Raw genomic sequence first — 9,030 nt, 5'->3', positions numbered from 1 at the left:
ATTTCGACGTCAAATTTCCTGATTCTGTCCAAGGATGGCGCAAAAAGTGGCTCTACATTCACGAAGAAAGCGCCAACTCCGTTGAACACAACATAATTCCTTTCGACGGAAGTGCCAGAATCCAGCGCCGCCGCTCCTGGGATGCCGAAGCTTCCGAGGAAGAGAAAAAGGCGACAGAGGCACTCATGTCTCGTATTCATCAGCTTCAAAACACTCGAGGCAAAGAGCTGTCTGGTGTTCAAATCACTGCCTACTTCCTTAGGATTAGAGTGCAGCCTCTTCAGGCTCGCAAAAATCCCCTTTGGACGTACTCTGGCGAAAACGACCCCAACAGAATCTCCAGTGATCTTTCCTCAAAGGACTTGGAGAAGTTGATTCGAAGACTTTCTCGCCTGGGCAAGGACCCTATTCCTTCCTCTTGTCGCGTGGAACCATACAGCTCCGCCAATCCACTCCCCGAGGTATTTTGTCTTCCCGAATTTTTATCTTATTCCGCACTTTCTCTGCATCTCATTGTATTGTCATCTCTTTAATTTTCCTTTTGTCGCTATTTTTACAGAACCATCCTACTATGACTTCCCTTCCTCCTCTTCCTGAGGGTGGAGAAGTCGAAGAACAGGCCATCGTTGCCGAAGATATTCAAGGTTCTTCTATTCCCGAAAGTGAAGTCGCGGGTTCTCACAAATCTGCGGCTTCTTGTGAAAAAGAAATTGAGTCTGAAGCCAGTGAGTCGACGCAATCCCTTCCTCCTGCTGTTTCTCCAAGGATCAAAAGGAAAAGGAATGATGCGGAGGATTCTGGCACCTCTAAGGCTGAAGAAGTTGTTCCTTCTCATCCGAAGGCAGCTTATGATCCTTATATTGAATCCCTCGTCAGCTCGTAAGTCGTCTTTATTTCTCCCTATTTTTGTACTCGAAATATTTATCTTGTCTTGCTTTTTATGCTGCCGATTTTTTGATCAACAGTGATGACGAGGAAGAAGTACCAACTACTGACGTGGCTCCTCGGACAAGCACGTCACGTACTGTACTTGCCTCAGACACGCTAGTTGAAGGAGAAGAAACCTCGCCTCCTCAACAAAACGTCGTCACCACTACTCCACCATCAAGCCCCCTTGCTCCTTCACCAAAAAGGACAAGGGTTGAAAAGATTGTTGAACCTGCCCCTCAGTTGGGCAGTTCGTCGACTCTGCTCTTGGATGATGTAAGCTTGTCGACATCTATATTTTCCTTATTTTGCTTTTTTTTACGCCTTCTCTCTTTTTCATGCCGATGTTTCTCTTGCTGTGTTCACCTTGAATAGCCTATGATCAAAGATCTTCTCCGCATCGGCTCCCAATTTATTGGGTACCGTGAATATGCTAACAGAGCCGAAGGTAACGACCTTTAAACTTGCCATTTTTCCTTGACTTTTTGCTCCTGTTGCTTGTCGCGATTTTTGATCTTTCTTCTCTCTTTTTTTTTATATCTCGACAGAGAAACTTGCAGAGGCCAACAAACGTGCCGACGCACTTGCTCAAAAACTTGAGCAAAGTGAAGCGGCTCGCAAGAAAACCGAACTCGCTGCTAGCGAAGCCAAGGCTGAAGCTGATGAAGCCAAGGCAAAAGCTGCTGGTATCGAGGAACTGCAGAAAAAACTTGAGGATGCTACATCTGCTTTAAACGAGCACAAAGCTGCGCAAGCTTCTCGTGAACAAGGAATCCTCAAGCGCCTGAAAACTCAAAGTCGCCGCACTTTCAGTAATTTTGCTGATCCCTTCTATTTTTATGAGAATCGTTGTTTCTTGTCTTTTGACTAATGCTTTGTTTCCTTGACAGCCCAAACAAACCAGGATTTTGATCTGACGAATCCTGTCGATGACCCGCTCCTTGACGCACTTTCCTATCTGGAGCTTCATGGGTCCGAGATTCGTGAAGGTGTGTCGAATGCTAACGCAGTATTGTCGGCATTGTTCCCCTACTTCTTCCCGAAGAAAGAGGAGCCTGCGACTTTCCTTAACCTTGCCAAGATGTTCAATTCACCGGAAGACCTTGGACTGAAGATGCGCCAAGAAAATATGAAGGTTGCCGTTGAGAACACTGTCGCGTTGGTTGCTGACAGTCAACAGACTATTGACTGGATGAAAGTTGGCGACACCGAGCAGATAGAGCAATCAAGGTGGAAGTCGCTGATTAAGGCAGCCAAGCCCAACACAAAGAAGATCTTGGCCTATCTCGGGATTAAACCAGCGTCGACTCCTAGCTCGTCAAGGCCGGAGGTCTAGTTGCATGTCTCTGTTTTTCTTTCTGTTTCTTTTGCTCTTGTCGCCAAAGTAGTCATTTGGCGACACGTACTTCCTTAGCTCCACTGTAATGCCCTTGTAATTATTCCAAGAGATTAATGAAAACTCTATCTTTGCTTGTTGTTTGATGTTGTCTTGTTTAAATTTCAGTTGATATTTGATAACTATACTCCATCTTCCGCTCCTTCCAATGTTTCGCCTTCTTCTTCTCGCGCGAGGAGAACTTTTGCTGATACTGCACCTGTCGACGATACCTTGTCGCAAGAACTGGATGAGCTTCGACAGCAACTTCAGTATGCGAAGAAGCAAACACTTGTGATGATGGAGCAATCTCGTAAGTCATCTGAAGCCGAAAAAGTTGCTCTTCAGCAAGCTCGCGAGGCCGTGGCTGCTAAGGAAATTGCTGCTTCCGAGGCTGAAAAGGCGACCACTCGAGAAAATTTCATGCTCGAATTAATGAATGAAGCCAGTGCAGATATGTCGGGTATGCTTGCTTCATCCTCCGATATCTTTCATCTTCATGCTATGTCTCTTAAAGGTTTCCCCTTCGTTGTTTTGATAGGTTCCTTTACTGATGCTGCTGCCGAGGAAGAGAGGGTAAATGCTAGGACGAACCTCCTTGTTAACCTTTCCCTGGACCATGGTTCTTTGTTTTGGGCTACCCCAGAGAGGACCCGACAAATTGTCAGATTCCAAGATCGCACCTCTCAAACTCGCGATTTCCTTGACTTCTGTACCAAGACCTTGTCCATGGTTTACAACTCCATGTTTCCTCGGAACGTCCAACCAAAAACTCTCCCTGAATTGATGGAAAGATTCAAGGATGCTGGCAGTATCCATGATTTTGTGTCTTTCGCCATCTTCATCCCGTGTATGAGAGCCTCATATTCTGCTTCATTGTTAGATGCGTTAGGGAACGTCATCCGAAGGATGTACTTCAACTTGTCGCCTTCAGGTGATATGAGTACTACTCCTGCGCCAGCTCCTTCTAGTCTTTTGGACCCGTCAAAGTTCATGGTCCAGGTTCTCGACAAATCTGGAGGTCCTGTATTTTGCAACTCCATCCACTCTGCGATGAAGTCCGGCAGTATTTGCGACTTTATTGCTTTTCTTTTTTCATACGTGATGTCCCGAGGGGAAAGTTCTATTCCCCAAAGGGAGACACGACCCGTAGCTTCTGGATTGTTTAGTATATTTGACAAGGGAGCTTCATTGACCACTATGATCGGATGTGCCGAAAAATAGTGGCGCAATTTTCGTGCTGTTGTGAACACTCCATATGCTAGCTTTTGGTACTGAGGGTACCTTTGTTTTGAGGGCGACAGAACTTCGCTCACGAAGTATACTGGCCTCTGCACTCCATGGATTTTGCCTTCTTCTTCTCTTTCGACTACTAGCACCGTGCTAACCACTTGAGGTGTGGCTGCGATATACAGCAGGAGAGGTTCCCTTTCTTTTGGCGCCACCAAAATTGGTGGTGTCGAGATTGTGCGCTTCAAATCCTCGAAAGCTCTGTCGGCTTCTTCGTTCCACTGGAATTTATCTCCTTGCTTTATCAAAGCGTAAAATGGTAACGCTTTTTCACCCAGCCTAGCGACGAATCTGCTCAAAGCTGCGACTCGCCCAGTTAGCTGTTGTATTTCTTTCAACTTTGTTGGCTTCCTCATTATTACGATAGCTTGTATTTTATCGGGATTTGCTTCGATCCCTCTTGCTGAAACTAGAAACCCCAGAAGTTCTCCTACTGGGACGCCGAAAGAACACTTCGTCGGGTTCAGTTTGAGGCAGAACTTATCAAGGTTGTCGAAGGTTTCCTTGAGATCCTCGATCAGCGTTGTCCCCTTTTTTGACGTTATGACGACATCGTCGATGTATACTTGTACGTTTTTTCCGATCTGTGTCGCCAAACACTTCTGCATCATTCTCTGATATGTTGCTCCCGCATTTTTTAGACCGAAGGGCATTGTTCTGTAGCAAAACACGCCGTAAGGTGTAATAAACGCGGTCTTTACTTCATCTTCTTCTTTCAATCTGATCTGGTTATAACCAGAATATGCATCCAGGAAGGAAAGACGTTCACATCCAGCCGTGGAGTCGATAATTTGATCGATCCTCGGGAGGGGAAAGTGATCCTTTGGACAATGTTTATTGAGACACGTAAAGTCGACGCACATGCGAAGGACCTTAGTGTTTTTCTTCGGCACCAGCACTGGGTTTGCTACCCATGTGGCTTCTGTGAATATCTCTTTGATAAAACCAGCTTCTTGTAGTCGATTAATTTCTGACAGCATGGCTTTGCGGTTTGGTTCCGAAAAACGCCGCAAAGGTTGTTTGATTGGTCTCGCTAGTGGATCCAAGTTTAGGTGGTGCTCGGCAAGTTCCCTGGGTACTCCTGGCATGTCAGCTGGACACCATGCGAAGATTTTCCAGTGCTCACGGAGGAACTCGACGAGCGCGCTTTCCTATGCGATATCCATGTCGTTTGCGATAGATGTCGTCTTTTTCGGGTCTGTCGGGTGAATCTGCACCTCTTTTGAATTTTTCTCAGTACTGAAAGTTGATTCTTTGTTTGGCCTTCCAACGTCTGGCAGTACGTCGTAATCAGTCATGCTTTTTGACGCCAAGTACTCAGCTTGCATCCCGAAAGTTTCTGACAACCGGTGGAAATCCTTGTCGCACTTATCGGCTAAGGCAAAGCTTCCTTTTACTGTGATTGGTCCCTTTGGTCCAGGCATCCTCCACAACAGGTATGTATAGTGTGGCACCGCCATAAATCTAGCATATGCTGGTCGTCCCAACAGAGCGTGGTACTGCGACGGAAAATCCACGACTTCAAATTCGAGCCTCTCGATTCTATAATTTTCTCGGGTCCCAAACTGAACGTCGAGATTGATCTTTCCCAATGGATAACTTGGTTTCTCCGGTGTGATGCCGTGGAACCTTGTGTCTGTTGGTTTCAAGTTTGCTAAGGATATGTTCATCTTCCTCAATGTATCTGCATACATAAGGTTCAAGCTGCTGCCGCCGTCTATGAACACTCGAGAGACATCAAATCCCGCGATAACTGCTGGCAGAATAAGTGCTGACTGCCCTGGTCGAGGAACTTGCTGCGGATGATCTGCTATTGTGAAGCCGATATCTTGTCCTGACCAATTAAGGTACTCAACTGTTGGTGGAGGCATTTTCTCTGCCATAAACACCTGTCGTGAGATTACTTTCTGAGCTCTATTGGACGGCCTTCCCTTCTGAATCATCGACACTGCTCCATTGGAGTTAGGATCAACATAAGGTGGTGGTGCAGGTGCTGCCGCTATTCTGAGCTGATGCCGATTGTCGTCTGTAATCGCGGGAGGAGGCGGCAAGTGAATCTCGCTTCTGGGTTCTCGAGGATTTCTCTGTGCTGCCCGCGCGTTAGCGTTTTCTGCATACCGCAACATTGCCTGAAAATTTCGACAGTCTTTCTGCAAGTGCCCTGACTGTCTTTTACCGTTGCTGTCGAGGAAAAAGTGCATCTGGCACGGTCCATTCATCATCTCTTCAGGGGACACGAAAGGTCTTGGAAACCTAGGCCCGCTACTTTGCCTGTTGCGTGAATCATCCCTATTATCACCTCGCTGTTCATTGCTTCTCTGGTAATCATCTCTGTTGCTTCCTCCTGTATTTGTCCAAAAACCTGCCGAAATTTGTCCTGGAGTGTCGTAGTTCTGGTACTGCCGAGGAAATCTTCGCCTCGGTTGATAGTTTCGCCCCCGGTCCTCTTCTGGCGACCTGTGTCGTTTGTTATAGACAGCATCTTCTCCATCTGCCCATTTATTTGCTATCTCCATTAACGCGGATACTGTCTTTGGATTGGTCCTTCCCAAATCCTCGACAAAATCTCCACGCCTGACTCCTGCGACAAACGCATCTATCGCTCTCTCGTCAGATATATTTTCTGCTGAATTTTTGATGATATTCCACCTTTGGATGTACTTTCTCATTGGCTCATCTGGCTTTTGTCGACATGCTCTCAATTCCTCTAACGACGCGGGTTTTTTGCACGTGGATCTGAAGTTCTTGACGAACACATCCTCGAAACTTTCCCAGCTGTCGATGGATCCTGGAGCGAGTTTCTTTATCCAAGATCGTGCAGCTCCACTCAAATGTACCTGGATGCTTTGCATAGCTGTTGCCCTGGTTCCTCCTGTCAGCTTCACCGTCTCCAGATAGTCGACTAGCCAATCCTCTGGATCTTGGAGGCCGTCGAACTTCTTGAAATTATCGGGTAACTTGAATCCTGAGGGGACTCGAGTTTTTCGGACTCTCCTCGTGAAGCATGGTAAGCCGCACATATCCTCGTCGTTAAGTTCTGGAGATTGCCGATGATCCCTTCTGCTTTGCCGCGCTCTGTTGACCCTTGCTTGTGCTGCTGTGTCTCTTGCTCCACTTGGTCCTTCAAAGAGTCTGCCGCTGTTGCTGCTGCAGGTCGTGGACTATTTTGTCTTGCCGCTCCTTCGGGAGGCGTTGATACAAACGCTGTCCCCATAGCTCCAACTCCTGCTACCGCCATATTGTACAGTGTTTCCCTTGGATCACCTGGAGGTGGTTTAGATGCAAGGATAAAAGCATGTGTCGCCATATACCCAGCCTCTGGTGTCTTAGGGATGATGTTTCCTCTTGTATCTATCGACATGAAGGACATGTCGAGGTTTTGGACCAAGTGTTCTCTTTCTGCTTCGGGTATGTGTTGCAGCCTTGATCTTGCTCTGTTCCGCGCCTCCCGGTGGCTATCACCCGTAGTTCTAGATTGTCGACTTAGATCTGCCCTTCTCCTGCTGGATGCAGAAGCTGCCTCCTTTCTCCTATTCAACTCAGCTGTCTGTTTTTCCAATTCCCTGGCAGCTCGTGCGAGCCTATATTGATATGCTTGCAATTCTTCTGGTGTGGCTGTGGTAGCCATTGGTTCTGTGCCGTTCATAGCTCTCGCGGCTCTGTCCCACGCTGCTTGTGAAAGTTGAACTCTATCTCGCGGCTCTGGCCCGACGTATTTGTTGCCCAGGCCTTGTCGCAGATTGGAGGGATCGACGTATGGATTTCCCAGACTGTCGAAAGCCTCAGATGTCTCCTCTTGATCTTCAATGGCGTAAATCTGATGATACTTTGTACTCAGATCTATGTTAGGTTTGGTGACATCATCGTTTAGATTGATGAAGACCTTGCCCACTGTGATAGATTTGTCGATGAAGTCATAGCTGTCGACATCGCTTGAGCCATCGCTTATATATGAGTCCGCAGATGACTCAAACGACATGTCGTTGAAGATCTTGGCGAGTTTCTCTCTTGTTCTGGTGCTGACGTAACGTGTCGCCGAGGTTTCTTCTTCTCCTGACTCGATTGACGACGCATAGCTTGAAAAATCGGAATCGACCACCGACGATCCCGACGAAATCGGAATCTCGACACGATACGATCCTTCCTTCTCGACGCGAAAGTGAAACCTTCCGAACGTCATCTCCATGGGCTCCGCCAGATACGCATATGCATCCAAACGGGAGGGTGGGTGAGGAACAAAATCGACAAGACCAGCAGCGATCTGTTTACCTCGATCCATTGTGTTGCTTGCGGTTGACGATGTCGAAGATCTTGAGCGTGCCATCGAGATCAGATCCTTACGCCTCTAGTTCCCATAGACGGCGCCAATTGACAAGGTATCAACTTGTCAATGCCTATGGATTGTAGGCTAGGGTTTAGTTGGAAGTAGAGGGTAAGTAGATCTCGAAGGTTTCAGCCGAAAAGTACTCGACGATTATGAAAACTAGGGTTTGTAGACAATGATTCCATCCTTTCTTCGTCCCCCGACTCCCCCTTTATATAGGAGGTGGAGCCGAGGGATTCGTGCTATACAAGTTACAGAGTCCGGGACGGTTTCTAACTCATCCCGCCAGATTACAGATAACACTTCCTATTACAACTCTTGACTTTCCTTGATATATCTTGGGCTCCCGAATCTTCTTATTCTTCGGGTAGTGGGCCTTCAGTAAACCCCGGGTACTATCTTCGGCAGGCCCATTTGGGATGCCTATGTCACCGATGTTATTGTATATAGTGGTTGATATGTTAGCCATAATAATATGTATTTGTCAACAAAAAAAGTAACATGTGTCTATCGTCACCAATTCAGTTGTAAGTTGTCTATCGTCCCAAATGCAACTCGTTTCAAATGCATTGTCCTAAACTAAATTGCCACACAACCCCCCCCCCCCCCCCCCCCCCCGATCTCCAACACGTGGTCCGATGACGAAGAACTATTGTTTATATTGTTCTATTGTTTTCTTTAGCTATTAACCGGAGTTGCATAGTTATTGTACGAACGAATGTAACACACGTGGGGGGTTTGAGGGGAAAAAGATGTACGGTGACAAGGACGATAATAATTATAGCAAAAACAACTACATATCGTAATAACAAAAATGATAGAAAATATCACAATTTTCCATTGAACTTTTTTACTGTTTGGAAAATAGAGTCGGACGAGACACATATTCGCAACTGAGAAAATATGAGTTACAAACTTATGTGCAACTGATAAAATATCAGTTGCAATTAGTAGGTGTGTAAATGGATAGGAAATTTCCGTGCCGAAACCGGTCCCGAATCCGTTTAAGGTGTCCATATCCGGTTTTAGAAAATCCGGCGGATAAGGATATCCGAATCCGGAGTAGTGCTCCAGATATGGTATAGGATATGGACATATGGTATATCAAATAGCA

At 46.6% G+C, this 9,030-nt stretch overlaps 1 long non-coding RNA gene across 1 annotated transcript; it reads left to right on the top strand.

The window, feature by feature from the left end:
* Positions 1-817: 817 nt before the first annotated feature.
* On the top strand, positions 818-1,557 carry LOC139832991 (uncharacterized). The gene is made up of 3 exons (XR_011747929.1): positions 818-1,203; positions 1,303-1,375; positions 1,476-1,557. It is a non-coding gene; the product is annotated as an uncharacterized lncRNA (long non-coding RNA).
* Positions 1,558-9,030: the final 7,473 nt, after the last annotated feature.

Source organism: Lolium perenne, chromosome 7 (assembly GCF_019359855.2).
Source record: "Lolium perenne isolate Kyuss_39 chromosome 7, Kyuss_2.0, whole genome shotgun sequence".
Taxonomy (NCBI): domain Eukaryota; kingdom Viridiplantae; phylum Streptophyta; class Magnoliopsida; order Poales; family Poaceae; genus Lolium; species Lolium perenne.
This window is presented reverse-complemented; position numbering and strand designations above follow the sequence as displayed.